The following is a 17,282-nucleotide window of genomic DNA, read 5'->3' as shown; positions in this document are numbered from 1 at the left end:
TAGTGAGGATCAGCTACATGCATCTGATGAAGTGGGCTCTGGTCCCTAAAAGCTTCCGCTGCACTAAAGTCTTGCTAAGGTGCCTCCTGCTTATTTCATCATCCAGTGAGCTATACTGCAAAGTAGAGATTTGCTGTTAGATTTATCTAGTTCAAGTAGGATTGCAAACCTCTAGGTGGTGGCTGGAGATCTCCTGCTATTACAACTCATCTCCAGCCAATAGAGATCAGTTCACCTGGAGAAAATGGCTGCTTTGGCAATTGGACTCTATGGCATTGAAGTCCCTCCCCAAACTCTGCCCTCCTCAGGCTCCGCCCCAAAAACCTCTCGCTGGTGGAGAAGAGGGCCCAGACAACCCTAAATTCAAGAGCCCTGTGGTGCAGAGTGGTAAGCTGCAGTACTGCAGTCCAAGCTTTGCTCACGACCTGAGTTCGATCCCAATGGAAGTTGGTTTCAGGTAGCTGGCTCAAGGTTGACTCCAGCCTTTTATGCAGGGATGTTTCCCCGTGGTCAACCTTGCTGACTGCTTCGGAGCTTCCCTTTGATTACTCGTGCCTTTTCCGCCCATCAGAGGTCATGTCAGGCATCGCCTGAGAATGGTATGTTGCGGGTGAGCCTGATGCCAGCCAAGGCCAATGTGTTATTCCTTTTTCTAAGTGTTTTGACTCCCTTCATGGGAACCTCTGGAAGTCGCTCTTGGGAGGGGGGTTACCATGGTACCCTGGGCTATCTGTCTTTTGATTGTCTATTTATGCCATGCACTGTACAATTGATCCTCACTAGTATCCTTTTGATTCCTGGCTTCTGATTTCTGTTGATCTTTCCTAATAAATCAGCTTTTCATAGGACAACTGCCTGCTGAGTCTGTTTATGGGATTATCACGGGACTAGAGCTTACAGGTCACCTCACTCTCCCCGCGCATTTTGCCCATGTTTTCTGGATGCTGTTTTAGCCAGAATCTGGAAAATGCTGGCAAAACACATAGGGAGAGCCAGGCAACCTCTGACCAGCAGATAAGGCAGGCATAATCAAAAGGAAGCTCTGAAGCAGTCAGCAGGGAAACGTCCCTGCATAAAAGGCCTCAGCCTTCCATCCTTCCAAGATCAGTAAAACGAGTACCTGGTTATGGTAGATGATTGGGGAAGGCAATGGAAAACCACCCCGAATACATAGTCTGCCTAGTAAACGTCTTGATGTGATGTCTTCCCATGGCTCATTTATGACCTGGTGCTTGCACAGGGGACTACCTTTACATTTTTATCTAGTTCTGTAACAACACGCTATCCACTGGCCTTCATGATACTTTTACAGTATATGCAAGTATGTGTACTTGCTCTCCTAATCTTTCGTACTACAGTTCCAAAATACACATGGGTAGTATCAACAGACCAAATGTAATATACTACAGCTCCAGAAAGTGAGTGCTTAATACAGAATGACTTTCCAACGGCTGCACAATCACACATGGTGATTTTTATACCAGCACTGCAGGCCGGGGTGTTGCTGCAGATGTTTAGGATCAGATGCCCAGAATCCATCTCAAAACTCCTGTTATTGTTCCTGTCGTGATGGCACCAGCTCGCCGTCGTATTTTGAACCATGATGCCAAGCTCAAGCATTGAGTTCTCAGATGACTGAAACAAATGAGACTACTCCAGAATAATTGTTTTGGTAATCGCAGCCAAAATTACTCAAGCCTACTCCGTGGGAGATACATGGATTAGCTTCAGAAATTGGAACCTTTATTCTGTTGACTGTGCTGGCGTAAATTGGAAAACCCACTGCAGAATTTCTCGTCAGCCTCATGCTTCAATTGCTTTGCCTATTAACGGGGAGCAAATTAAAGGGCTACGTGCATAAAAAATGTTGATCTCATATGACAAATTGTATGCCAGGTAAGGCTGGATGTCACAGAGAGCAGCGAAATTACAAGAATGAGAAGATGTGCAGTTCAGCAAAACCAAGGTATATCTCGAAGGAAAGCATGAAAGACTTCCAAGAACTCGTAAGAGTCACTTCATGTTATAATATCAGTGGAGAGTGTTAATGCATTCAGCACAAATGCAGACATTGCTGGTGCTAATGTGCTGCCTGATATGTATTTTAACATTATATTATAGTAGAACTCAGTAAGAATATAGGGGGTGGAAGGTGAGGATTGAAATTGCTGCTGGGAACTTGCTTTTTGTTCGGTTGTAAGTGCTGTACATCTCAGCAGTCTGGAAAAGCTTCTCAGCAAGATGATATTGTTACATCAGAACCACAGTGGGCTGAACACAATTCTCAATTTGCAGGCAAATGGATGTATTGTGTTGGGGTTTACCAGTAGGAGACTGCAGAACTATAAATTACAATCCAACAGTATTCTCTTTACCTGGATTTGTGGCTAAGTATAAGGGCCTTCACCTGTAGATGGAAGGAAGGAAGGATGTTCAGCATAGGGCTTGAATATCCTTTAATGTTATATGTATAGCTTTCTTCATGTGGTTTATGATATATCAAAAGCATTTAATCAGATTTGTAAGTGAACAAGAATGTTCTTTAGTTATGCTGCTGTACTCCTACCATTGTTATTACTATGTCACCTTCCTAATCTATATACCGATGACACATTAAATGCATGTATATTTAAAACTGCCCATGGCCACCACCTATAAAAAGCCACTTGCTTGGCTGCCAGTGGTAAGTAAGAATGGCCTCCGTGCAATCGGGCAATAATAAAGCCCTATATGGTTTGAGACCAATGTACTTGAAGGATCACCTACTCCTTTATGAACTTACTTGACCATTGCAGTCATCTTCCAAGGTCCTGCTTTGGGTGCTGCTACGTTTTGAGATCAGGCGGGTGGCAACCCGGGAGAGGGCCTTCTCGGTAGTGGCACCAAAGCTCTTGAACTCTCTCCCCAGGGAGACTTGTGTGTCCCCTTCTGTTGCCATCTTCTGCCAGCAGGTGAAAAGGTTTTGCTTTGTTTGGTGTTCCCTCAGTGATCCCTCTTTCCTGCCCAATGCTTTAATTGTTGTTCTTGTGTTGTTGTTGTGTGTATTTTAGCTCTGATATTAAATGTTTTAATTATGTGTTTTTACTGGTTTTAATTGTCTTTAAGACATGATTTTATGAGGTATGTTTTTAATTTGTCAGCCACCTTGGTGGCCCTTATGAGGGCAGAAAGGCAGGGTACAAATTTTGTAAAGCAAATAAATAAATATGCTGCAAAGATTCTGTAAGACAACAAAGATGCAGCGTATGCTGTAGGCTCAGCATCAAAACTAGTTATACGTAGCATAGATTCTAACAAACAGTCTGGCCTTGTTGGGAGCAAAACATTCACTCATACCCTTAAGTATATCAGTGTTAGAAATCACATTTAGCTGTGGTCATCCTATTAAGCCTCAGTAAGATGGTGGGATACTGTGGTGAATTCAACAAGTATCATTCTAGCACTCTTCTCTGGCCAGTGGCATTTGGAGATTTCTTTAAAGGGGGGGGGGGAAGAGCCAGTGGTATAGTGGCTAGAGTCTTGGACCAGAGCCTGGGAGACCCAGGTTCAAATCCCCACTTTGCTATGAGTCACTGATTGACCTCAGAACAGTTACACTCTCTCAACATGAGAGCCAGTGTGGTTTAAGAGCAGTGGTTTGGAGCAGTGGACTCTAATCTGGAGAACTGGGTTTGATTCCCCACTCCTCCACATGAGTGGCAGACCCTAATTTGGTGAACCAGGTGGGTTTCTGCACTCCTACACGTGAAGCCAGCTGGATGAACTTGGGCTAGTCACAGCTGTTAGAGCTCTTTGAGCCCCACCTACCTCACAGGGTGTCTGTTGTGGGAGGGGAAGGGAAGGTGATTGTAAGCCAGTTTGATTTTTCCTTAAGTGGTGGGAAAAGTCAGCATATAAAAACTAACTTTCTTCTTTTTCTTCTTCTTCCTCTTCTTCACACAGTTGTTGTAAAGATAAAATTGGGGATGGGGTAAAAGTTTGTGTTTCCCTTAGCTCATTGGAGGAAGGGTGGGGCAAACCTTTATTTAAAAATAAACATAATAATAGTGGTTTACCAATTCTTTCAGTTCATTAATCAGATTTCTGGAGCTTCCTCCTTGCTACCAAATACTCAGAAAGGTGCAATGTTGCCCCCATACCTTGGGCCACATTCTCAAGTGGGGCTAATCGTGTTTGTCAAACTGAGCTCCTTGGGGCTACTCATTTCTATGTGAACTGGTGCCACTTTACTGAGCATAGAAACATATACTGAATTACTGAGAAGTAATTTGCTTAATTGGCACTCTTTAAATGTGGCAGACACACTTGGTGAGATTCCAGATGTCATCCTGAAACATCTCATGTCGGCCAGGATTCCAGAGGAAGCACAGACTCCCTTTTTCCCATTCCAGGTTGGCATTAAACAAGATTACCACCCAGCCCGTTTTCTCAGGCTTTCTATGCTGCCCTTGACTTCTCTCTCTTTGCTGTGAGTCTGATCTTTACAGGAACCAACCAATATCCTGCTTCTCAGAATTTCCTGGTGGAAAGTGCAAGGCAAACTTGCTGGTTGTCCAGCGTGAAGCTCTTGCCACTTGTACTGTAATGTCCATTTTATCCTGTTAGAAGAAGACAAGGGCACAGCCATCCTGAGGGCTGCCTGCACTACCACAGTAACTATAGTGTAACTATGGTGTAACTACATTCTTCCTTAAGTGGTAGAAAAAGTCGGCATATAAAAACCAACTCTCCTCCTCCTCCTCAACATCTGGTCCACAGGAGTCGGTTCCTGCAAGGGAATAAGTCCAGGAACTGTGTGGTTACCCACTTCCCTCAGCATGGTAGGGTTCCACCCCTCCATGCGCCCTGTCCAAGGGGAAGCCTGGCAACTGCCTGAGCTGCCAGTCCAGTGCAGAGCTGTCTGGGCCCCCTCCCCCAGCAGCTGTTCCAGCCTTTGTGCACAGGGGTGATGGGGGGGGGGTCTGGGGCTCCAGCCAGCCCCACTGGCTGCCAGGCTTGGGTGCGGGAGGCAGCATTGCCAGGGCAGCTTCCAGCCATGAGCACTGGGAAAGGGGGAAAGAGGTTTGGGGGAAAGTCTCCTGCTTACCTGTCAGCACACAGCAACCCCTTTGGGTCCTGGCTGAGGAGGTGAGGTACCTGTTAGGGTTCAGAATTGAGAGAGGTCAGCCATAGAGTGTAGACTTTGCTCTTCAGGTTGGTTGGTTGGGCAAAGTGCTTGCCAAGTAGTGCTAAGGGCCCTCTTTGGGGGTTTTGTAGAGGTGGGAGGGCATGATCGGGTGCTGGGCAGGGGCCTGGTTGCTGCAGGAGAGGGAGTTGATTGGTTGGGCTCTTAGTAGGCCATCCCCCCCCCCTTAGGATTGTGATGCTAGTTCAGGAACAGGTTCTGCCAGATTCCAGGAAGATGACTGTGATGCTATTGTTTGCATTTATGATGTATGAGTCATGGCACAAAGGACACTCGTCTCCAAAGAGATACTCTTCCAGAATGTAAAGCACACTAGCCTGAATTGTGTCTCGCTCACTCTTTCTGCCAATTCAACCCAGGAAGTGACTCAAATGAGAGTTGGATTTATTCAGAAAATGTCTGTGCCGCCTCTCCATAAACCTGTTTGTGGTGTCTCACAAAGTAAAACAATGCAATAAAATAATAAAACCAACAGCATAAAAATCCATCAATGCAAGCCGGGGGGGCGGGGACGGGACGGTGAAGAGCACAGAATACAGCAGCCTAAACTGATATTCATAAATCAGTCCTGAGGGCAGAAGAAGACAGTAAAAAAGGCTTTAAAAGATGAAAAGCTTCAGTTAAAAGCCTGGGTAAAAAGAAATGTCAGAACATTTCTGACGCCTAAAAAAAACTATGGTAGGCATCAGGTAAGTCTCAAAGGGAGGGTATTCCAAAAGTAGTGGTGCCACCACCAAAAAGACCTGTCTCTGATTGCCACCTGCTGCACCTCTGCAAGTGGGGGCACAGTGACTAGGGCTTGGGAAGAGCATCATAATTGGTGAGCTTTTCCCAGTCATAAAGAAGGCGGCTAAGGGGAGACATGATAGAGGTCTATAAAATTATGCATGGTTTGGAGAGAGTGAACAGGGAGAAGTTTTTCTCCCACTCTCATAATATTAGAACACGGGGTGATCTGCTAAAGCTGGAGGGCGAGAGATTCAAAACAGATAAAAGGAAGTATTTTTTCACACAACGCATAGTTAAATTGTGGAACTCCCTGCCCCAGGATGTGGTGATGGCTGCCAGCCTGGAGGGCTTTAAGAGGGGAGTGGACATATTCATGAAGGAGAGGGGTATTCATGGCTATTAGAATGGATACTAGTCATGCTGCATACCTATTCTCTCTAGTATCAGAGGAGCATGCCTATTATTTTGGGTGCGGTGGAACACAGGCAGGATGGTGCTGCTGCACTCGTCTTGTTAGCGGCTTCCTAGAGGCACCTGGTTGGCCACTGTGTGAACAGACTGCTGGACTTGATGGGCCTTGGTCTGATCCAGCAGGGCCTTTCTTTGTTCTTATGTTCATATGGATTACATTTAGCTGCTGTTTGATCTTATTGCTATGTATAATCGGTGGGCCTTTATGGCATTACATAAGAACATAAGAAAGGCCCTGCTGGATCAGACCAAGGCCCATCAAGTCCAGCAGTCTGTTCACACAGTGGCCAACCAGGTGCCTCTAGGAAGCCCACAAACACGACGACTGCAGCAGCACCATCCTGCCTATGTTCCAGAGCACCTAATATAATAGGCATGCTCCTCTGATCTGGAGAAAATAAGTATGCATCATAACTAGTATCCATTGTTACTACTACTACTACCACTACTACTACTTTTGCTCCTATATTGTTTTGTTCTAATTTACAGTCTATAATCCACCTACTTCATCATCTAGGAAAGACTACCTGTAAATGATTCTTAGTAAATAAATGATAAATGTAAATCCGTATACATGGCAAGAAGAGCTGAACAGTCTCCTTCTGAGATCATTGAGTAAGCCTTTGGTAGCATCCCCACCTGAGGGATAAAGGCGATCACTTTTAGAAAAGAAATTCAACAATTTTTACTGTATATTTTAACAACGCTATCATTTCTCTTGTGTTTAACACAGCTATTGGTACAGGAATGGTCAGTGGTAGTTGGTGTGGGATCAAGTCAGAACAAGAGCATGAAGTAACAGCTGTGCTGTTGGCGCTAGCACCTGATTCTGTGCATCATTCATGCAGTGATTCAGAGTGGGGTTTAGAAAGGAAACAGCTAAAAAAAGTGACAATTGCTACACATTAAAAATCTTGAGAGAAATATCTAACACAAAAAACATGTGAACTATAGCTTTAGGAATCATTATTATAAAACACAAACGATAGGACTGTACCGGCAAAAATTCTTCTACACGTACCCAAATGAATGGCTTTCAAAATACCTTCAGCTCCCTTCCAGACACTGTATTAGAGCGGATAATATTTCTGCCTATAATTTCATTACAATTCTGCCAATCTAGGCTAAAATGAAGGGGGGCGTTGAGGCTGTATTTGATTGGCAAGCAACCCCTCTGTCTCCTTGATGACATTCATTTCAATATTAGGTCAATGTGGTTTTGATGATTCTGCCTCTGCACCTGTGTAAGGATATGTGAAAGTCACTGAAGGGCATTCAGGGACAAGTTTATGTTACGGCCATCATGTTGAAGAGGTGTTAATTTTTTCCTCATGGTGGCTGTCAGCACATGGTGAGCTATCACTATGTAGTGGTTCCACACACCATGTGGATAACTTCCTCTCTGTCTTCATAGTCCCTAGAATTGGGCTGCTTATGTTTCAATTTGTGGAGGAAATTGCTCAAAATTTGAGAAGGAGCATTCCTTGGGCAAGTGGCGCCACCCCTGAGAATTTGATTCCAACTGGATGTGGCTGGAAAATGTTTCATCCAGAAATATGGATGAAATATCCCACTGATAGACACAGCTATAAGACTGATTTCCTAATATTACTTATGTAGCTTCTGATAATAAAGAATATGAATAAAGTGTTTTAAAGGGCGACTCTCCCCACTCAGAATTCTACTTCTGGGGGAGGAGCATATACTTAAGAATTTGGTTCTGATTTGTTGTTCATGTAGGTAGGCCACATGCATTCATTGCAAAGACAACCAAATACTATTTATTTTGTGTTTACTGATCTCTGAGAACGTGCAATGTTTTTCTCATTATTAGAGTGATTTCATCTCTTTCCATTTCCCTCTATATAATAATGTTTATAATGTGTGTGTGTTAAGTGCCATCAAGTCACTTCCAAATCATGGTGACCCTATTAATCAATATGTTAATAATATGTTTATAATAGTCATTGTATTTATCTATTTAGTAAATTATAATTCAAAAGTATTTTTCCCGTTGTTGATTTATTTTGTTGTATTGTTATTGACCTGCTGTTTTAAAACTGTAATAAATCAGCTGTGCACCGGGGATAGGGGACCCAACTGCTCTAAAACAAATTACGGCAATTCTGATTGACAAAGGCCATATGAATAACAACATAAATGGCAGGAATTATTTCCCAAACAGCTGCTGGAAGTGGAAGACATTGATTTGCTTCCTAAAACTGATTTAAGAATGTGCTCTGCCCACTTTCTAGAAGAAAAGAGGCAACAGTCCAGAGACCACATGAGAAAAGGCTTTGTGGCAGCTGCGAAGTACAAACAAGGCTCTCAAGGTGTGTCGGCAATATTGCAAATCTGTGGGCGAGGGACAGAAGGAGTGTCCCAGGCAAACATTCTGTGCACTAAATTTGCTGGTAAATTTATTGTACTGAACGACAAGGCCTGTCCTGACGGCTTCTTTCAGCCGCCACCTTGGACATTTCAAAAAGCATGACCGTAATGGGGGTAATATTAGGATTATCTCTCATCTCAGTCAGGTGGGCTGGAAACATAGTGCTTGCTTACCTTGACATTTGCATATTAAATGAAAGATTACATTTAATGGCAGTCAATAGAAAGGGAACAGCTGATGCAACATTCTCCCAGCAATTGCCTTAAGCTGGTCATTGCCCAATAGATGGTAGCATTTGTTTGTATTTATAAGTCACCACGTAAGCAAGAGCTGCTTAGTCACAACTTGTTATGCTTTGTTACTGCATTATATTTTGATGACTGACCTGCTATGGAAAATTGTCAGGAGACTGAAGATAGGTATTTATCTAGTCATTTCATTTTATTTGCTCATCTCACCTATTTTAAAATATGTACACTGGCTGCCGTTTTGTTTCTGAATTCAGTTCAAGATGCTGGTTACCACCTTGAAAGCCCTGCATGGCCTGGGACCCTCATATCTATAGGATCATCTCTCCTCATATATCCTATTGTGCCAATTACAGTCTTCAGGTGGCCCCCTACTGGAAGCTTCCCTGCTTAAGGTAGCCTGCCTGGCATCTACCTCAGCCTGGGCTCTTTCTATTGTTGCTTCCATCCTATGGAACTGGTTCCCTGAGAAGGTGTGGGGGTGGCATTTCTAGGAGTTTTTGCAAGGTACTACACAGCCATTTTATATATAAGGGATTTTAATAGGGTGTAGACTGCAAACATTTTTGGAAGGACGTCTTTTAAATTTATGTGTTTTAAATTTGGGTTTTAAGTGCCTTGAGCCACAAAGGAAAGGTGGGGTGTGAACATTTTAATAAATACAATCAGAGTATCAGACTACCTAGAGAACACTACACTGATGTTCCAGATTCTGTGGTGACATCTTACACCCTATTGCCACAATTAGAAATGTCAATTTGGGGCTCTGCATAATACATAGATTTGTCTTGGGAACTGGCATGGGGCAGCATGACGTCTAGGAGTGTGGGCTCCAAGCCAGGATGTCACCAGCTGATATATGATTTAATGGGTGGCTTAAGGCAAGCTACTCTCCTTCAGCCTCATCCCCAGTCCAAGGGCAATAAGGGATAATTCTACTAGCTTACTAATGTAATTATCAAGGAGATAACAAAGGGCATTTTGTCAATTGAAGTGTGTTATATAAAGGATGGGAGACCACCAAGGAATACCAGGGTTGCTGTGCAGAGGAAGGCACTGGCAAACCACCTCTGTTAGTCTCTTGCCATGAAAACCCCAAAAAGTGGTCGCCGTAAGTCGGCTGCGACTTGACGGCACTTTACACACACACACATATAAAGGCACCATAGACTATGTTCATCATGTCTACAGGTGCCTTCAAGCCAAGCTAGATTCCCTTCTCCCAGTAATAGAGTACATTGTTTGAATGCAAAGGATTCCAGGTTGAATCACTGGAATTTCCAGTCACAGGATTCAGAGAGACCCTTGTCCGAGATCCTTAGAGCCGCCATCAGAGCAGATAACAGTGAGCCAGATCAGCAGTTCCTAGTGTGGTGCCTACCAGTGTCATGGCACCACCAGTGGGTTTCCTGGCACCCATTTGCTTTTTCCCAAAAACATCTCTTTCCCAAAGCAAATGGCCAACCCTGACTTTCCTCCACCCTGTGGCAAGCCTGGAGTTAAGTGAACCAATGCAACACACTTTAAAAGGCGCATACAAGTAAAAAGAGAGAACAACCCTACTAGACTCTACAGGGGTTGCTATTTTTTATTAAGTGTGGCTATAATTTTATTAGCATCTGTAAAGCCAACTGGCATCCATAGTTTGTCTGAAGGGATTTTTGCAAGAATGACCTTCAAGTGTTCTGTGTCAAAATGATGCAAGGGATCTTGTGTATGTGTGTGTGCGTGTGTGTGGTTATATTAGTTCTCTTATCATACTCACTTCCAAGAAGCTGAGGAGAGGCTGGCAGATTGTTTAGCAAACAAAGGAGTTGTGTTTGTCAAGGAACCAGGGCACTCAGTAATTGCACAAGTATTTGTCTTTGGCTGAGCCTTCCAAGAAACTCAGATTCCTGTTAACATCAAAGGCCATTGACCCAAACCCTTCATTCCCCTGAGCATGCTCAAACCGCAGTGAGTGTTGGTGCAGTTGCCTCTATATTATCGTTCTCTTATTTTCTTCTATTTCGACAATACAAAACACCCCACTGCACAAAACTGGAGTTATGCAGTAATGCTTTATGGGTGGAATTTGTTTACAACAGATGTAGGCAGCACAGTCACTGCTATTTGGCCGGGGGGTGGGGGGGAGGAGAGAGAGAGAGAGAGAGAAAACAGTGAGACGGAAGCTTTACCTGAATAAACTAGGGATTCAGTCTAGGTTGCCCAGTCTCAGATCAAACTGATAGGCTAACCAGTGAACCTCGGCGTTGCCAGCAGTAGCACCTTGTTGCAAAGAATATTTGTTTGAGTAAAGCTGAGGCATGGCTTATTTGATCCACCAGAAAAGGAAAAAAGCATATTCAACCTTATTAGTTTACTTTAATGATAATACTTATACAGCCAATTCATCTCTGAACAGTATCACACTAAGTCTAAAAGAAAGGATTTTTTTTCTAACAGAAAGGAAAATATTCAACCCTACTAAGATTTAACACCTGCACATTGAATGTTAGTTTAAGTTAAACCCTCTTAGGTGTCACAGAAGGAAAAGGGCTAAATACTTATACTAACAGAACTCTTCCGATTGGAGAAATTGAACTGTCATTAGAGACTAAAAATAAAACAAAAATACAACAAGCAAAGGTGTAATAAGAGAAGGTCATGATGCTTGCAAAAGAGGGTCTATCAAAACACGTTGGCTGTATGGCCGTGGGGGGCGGGGAATATACAGGACTTGGTTCTGGTGCTATGCATGGTGTTGTAACAGTGCTTTGTCTCTTTAAAAAGTAATTCCCCTGTAGAGCATATCAAGATGCTTTTGAAAGTCAGAGGCTTTGGAAAACCCAGCTGTGATGGCTGGATGCAGGTATTTGAAACATTTTGCAAGGGTTTTCTGAAGGCCCGAGCAGGCAATACCATATTTCCAAGTCTGCATGGGAATGTCGCACCATTTCAGAGCTTTGGTTTTTACTTTTAAAAACACCATGTGGGGGGGGGGTGATGCTGCTAGAGATTGTGCTGTGGGTGTGTGTGAAAGGCTCCTGTCTTTGGGGGGTGGGAGACAGGAGTGCCTCACTCCACCCTAGGGTTGCCAGGTCCCTCTTTGCCACCGGCAGGAGGTTTTTGGGGCGCAGCCTGAGGAGGGCAGGGTTTGGGGAGTGGAGGGACTTCAATGCCATAAAGTTCAATTGCCAAAGTGGCCATTTTCTCCATGTGAACTGATCTCTATTGGCTGGAGATCAGTTGTAATACTACTCTCCAGCTAGTACCTGGAGGCTGGCAACCCTACTCCACCCACAATACGATCCCAGCAGGATCGGGGGCCCTACAGCATTTTAAAAAGTGAAAAATCAAGGCTCCAAAATGGCACCATGTCCCCATGATGGACTCAGGAACACAACACCATCTGCTTTGGCCCTGTGTTGTGTCGGTTTTAAAGGCCACGTGAAAAGGGGTGACATCAGAAATAAAACACTTTCTATATTACTTCAGTGTTGACAAAGCTAGCATTAACAATGGGGGAAATATTGCTCCCCTTTCAGATCATGAATCTCTACACTATTGGAAATTTAGAATGGTTTGGTAAGTGCAGTGACAACACCGGTGAGAAACAACTGTTGCTGGTCTAAGTAAGTCTGACCTATTCTGTTCCATTGCAGTTAAAATCCTATAGCCCACAGTTCCAATCTAGGGCAGGGCAGCTAGAATCACCGCCGAACACTGACATTTCCAAAACCTGGCTCAAGGTTGTGCTTGATTTGGAGATCGTTAAATATTGGGCCTAGACACTAAAGCTGAAATTCAAATGTCACAACTGTGGACAGGTTAACATATCCACGACCTTACATGCACTTACCGGTATGTTCATGCCTTGCTCCTTCTCTCTGCCTTCTCACATGGAGAATTACAATTAAGACTAACTCTGCTTACTGGGGTTACCAACCTCCAGGTGGTTGCTGGAGATCTCCCGGAACTACAACTGGTATCCAGACAACAGGGATCAGTTCCCCTGGAGAAAATGGCTGCTTTGGAAGGTGGACTTTATAGCATGATACCCTGCTGAGGTCCCTCCCCTTCTAAATCCTCAACCTCCCCAGGTTCCACTCCCAAAATCTCCAGGTATTTTGCATCCCAGAGCTGGCATCCCTACTGGTTACTCATGATGGATAAACACAGGTGCACAGGTTAACAGCAGTTAGTTTTCTCCCCACTCACTGGTTTGCCTGTGCACCTGAGGTAGGGTTGCCAGCTCCAGGCTGGGAAATACCTGGAGATTTTTGGGGCAGAGCCTGAGGAGGGCGGGGTTTGGGGAAGGGAGGGGCTTCAATGCCATAGAGTCCAAAGGCCAAAGCAGCCATTTTCCCCAGGTGAACTCATCTCTATCGGCTGGAGATAAGTTGTAATAGCAGGAGATCTTCCATCTCAGCCATACATTTTTCCGAGTGGCTTTCAGAGCCGTTCTCTTAGCCTAGCCTACCTCAGAAGTTGCCACCATGCTGACTTGTGCAGTGACCTCCACTGGGCTGACTTGTGTGATGTCTTCTGCTGGGCCTGTCCCTGACAAATTCTTCTCAGGGGACATGACAGGGGAGGGGAACCATTTCCAGGGCTGTTTTGGCCTCCAAATCAACCCCTGCTCCCCACCACCACCACACACACACATACACACTTTGCTTGACAGTAATCAGGGCTTATAAGGCTGGGCAATATTGTTGTGGTTGCCTAGTCATCTGCAAGATGCCTTGAGATTTCAGAACGTAGTCCCAGTAGACATTCTGTTTCTATTGGGAGTTGGGGGTGGGTGGAGTTTTAATCCCTGACGTATTATTTTTATATTTTATATTTCTCTGCAAACGTGGGGTTTCCTTCAGGTTTGTAGAGAAATCTCCCGTCTATCCCTGGCTCTATTTTGTGTAGTTTTTGATCCACATTCCATAGTGTGGTTCTGAATGAGATATATTAATTCAGCAGGCATAGGAGACAATTAAGCACTCTTTCCTCTTGTGTACTGACTTTCTCTTTCAAACACTGCATTCACCTCAACATTTTGTTGTGTAGAAAATGCAGATTTGGAAACATCCAGATTTTTCAAGGTAATATGCAGTTCTACTGTGAGTTTGCACCAAGATGTATCAGGCTTTTCATTGGCATGTTACTTAAAGGGTGCAATGAGAAATAAGCGCTCCCTGTGTCCACTTGCATGTACAAAGGTACATAACCATAACCCTCCAAGATATTGTTTGGGGGTGAGGGGTATGCCAAGTTCTTTTTCAAACCCACTCTAAAAGACAAAAAGGGAAAAAAAGTTCTAGATTAAAAACATTGTAGGATACTTAGGTCTGACCAGTTTTTTAAACAAACAAATTGATTGGCTTGTAGCGAATGATCAGTCAACTCATTATGGGTTACAATAACTATTATGGTTTCTAGCCACAGGTATTATTCATGGGCCTTTTCAAGGAGGATAATAAAGGCTCGCCTTGGTTAAGTGGCAAAGATACTCTTTATTATTTGGAAAGTAATTTTGGGACAAATTGCTGGAGTCGGGAGAGTTACATATCTTGTTTAGAACAACAGTGTCAGCATTGAACCTGAGACTATGTAAATTAAAGCTCTGCCTTTTTAATTGGTCGTGCAGAAGAATCAATTACTTTCAGCCCTAATAAAACCCTCCCCCTCTCACTCTCAAGAGCATAGTGTGCAAAACAGATTTTATAAAAAAGCAGTTGTCTCTTTAATATTATAGTGTAGGTTTACATGTTTTTTTTTTACTGTACAGCTGCAATTTCCATATTGGTAAGGAACATCCATACCAATTTCCTCCCCCCCCCCCATGATACATAAAAGTTTTGTTGACAGATAGGAGAATCCCCATAAAACATCTCCTACATTCAGAAAGGCTCCAGAAGCATGGCTCATAGGATATAGGAGGTGTGGCATACCAATGGCTTGAAAAACATTCTGACTTTAAAACTGTAACACCTATAATTATGAAGGCGTCATCACCTCCATAATTCTTATTTTTTAACTAACAAGCTGTAGTCATAGCATGTGTACACCCTTACCAAATTCTGCCAGGCATTCAGCACACCTGGGATTTAAGGATAGATGGGAAAGGAGCTTTTCTCTTTGCACTTGTTAAAAAAAAATGATGGCAGTAAACAATTCAAGAGCAATTAGCAATTGCATTGGAGGTAAGGGAGAAGTCCCACTGCTGTTATTGTCAGAGGAATTAGTAGTATTTTATAGAGTTAGCTAGGTGGTTTAAAATCAGCAAGACAAACAAAAACAAAATAGCAAGTCTGTTGACCCATAAACAGAATAAAGGACTTTTAACCACATTTCTATTCTTTCTCCATGAATGGAGAAGAATCTTATCTCTGTGTCCTGGGGGGGAAAGTCCCTTCCTTTTTGGAGGGCATCTCTTCTTACTGGAAACCAATGATAGAAGAAAGCAAGGGAGAAGTGTGAAGCAACTCAGTATAACTACCTGCTCTCCCACCCACCCCCAGCTTATCTCAGTCACATAATCCATTTTAGTTTGGGTAGATGAGCTACAATGTGAAGGTTATAATTTTGCTGCTGATTTTTTGACAATTGCGTCTACTCATGAGAATGAAGAGCCAAATAGCATGATATAATGGTGTGGCTCTCTCGCTGCCATTAAAGATTAGTCCTCAAGTACATCTAAGCCATCTTTTCCATTGCAAATATTTATTTGCAACGATTCTCCTCTTAATTATTTAAAATATAATGAATTAGGCATAAGTACTTTGCCATTACTGCAATTTAAAGTGTAATTGCACATCAGAGGAGTCTTTTCTTTGGAATAGGGATGTTTATTTTTTTCCCACCAAAAGGTGGCGTCGTACTCCCGTGCCCTTTCTTCTGCAGGCAAAATCTCTCCGGCTTTAATTTGCCAGGAAGAAACTTCCATTTGATTACTGATCAAGAAATTAAAATGTGCTGTATATGAGTGCAACGTGACAGTGTTGAAAATGAACAATATGTTAAGCTGCAGTTTAGTTTTCCACTAATAAGTACCAAATGGACATGCAAATCTTTATTCCCCTTTGCTGAGTAGACACCAGTACAGGAAAACCCATGTTGCAATGTTTCAGAGCAGCCGCCCTTTTACGGAGTTTCTTGTTCCAAGCCACAGAATAAACTCCACAACCAAATAAACAAAATGTGCAGCAACGAAATGACCCTCGAAAGTCCCACTTAAGTTGAAGGCAAAGTATACTGCAAGATGAAAGCTTCTGTACCCAAAATGCCTGTGTTTTTTTTTTTCTTTATAGGAGACAAAGTTGCTGTGATCCACATCTTCCTGAAAGCTCCTTGGGTTTCACAGTTCTGAAGATAGAGGCTCATGGAGAAAGGACTAAATTCAGGCACCCTAAATTCACACACTTGTTCAAACTGAGTATTGTCCATTTGCTTAATTTTTCATCCACTGAGCATTATGCTTTGGCCTGGTTCATTTTATAGGTGTCCTTTTCATGCTTAAAAACAATTCGGTATTTTGGAATTTAAAAAGCAGAATGTTCATCTTCACATTTTCTATGAGACATCTGTATTTATCTGAGAAAATATAAAGATAAAATTGTGTTTTCCTGTATCGATTAATAGAAAAATATGCATGTATCATTTTAATTACCAAGGTTCTGTCATTCCACTGAGCTTTATAATGTCATCAATTGCAATTTTCAACCTACTATAGTTTGTCTGCCACTGAACCAAAGTGTACATATTCAGCTGCCACCCAACAATTATCTTGGAATAGTCTCAGACAAATACACCATCGTTTGTGGGACAACTCCAACGTTTGTGGATTTTAGCAAGAAGTTTAAATCAGTTCTGTCATAAAAGGTAAAGTGAGCTGTCGAGTCACAATCAACTCACTGAGACCCTGTGAAGTTCCACCTCATGGGGTTTCCAAGGCAAGTGACGAGCAGGGGTGGTTTGCCACAGTTCTGGCAAACAGTTCTTCAAATAGAACACAGGTATCTGTACTTTGCACCTCTGTCCACTTATGCCATTCCTGGTCAGAATAAGCAACTTTTTAAACAGTAGATACTTCTTCATTCCTTCCCTCACGAGCTTCCAAACACAGATGTGCCACTCCACAGATCTTTAGAACTTGGGGTGTGTGTGTGTGAGAATAACAGATGCACAATTTGGAGTACAGAAACACTTCTGTCCACATGAAATTGTTTGTTTTTGTTGCATGTGTGTGTGTGTGTATAGTTCTACTCTAAGATTAGGAGAC

The sequence above is a fragment of the Euleptes europaea genome, chromosome 1, assembly GCF_029931775.1.
Source record: "Euleptes europaea isolate rEulEur1 chromosome 1, rEulEur1.hap1, whole genome shotgun sequence".
NCBI classification, from domain to species: Eukaryota; Metazoa; Chordata; class Lepidosauria; order Squamata; family Sphaerodactylidae; genus Euleptes; species Euleptes europaea.
The sequence above is the reverse complement of the archived record's forward strand: the minus strand, read 5'-3'. Positions refer to the sequence as shown.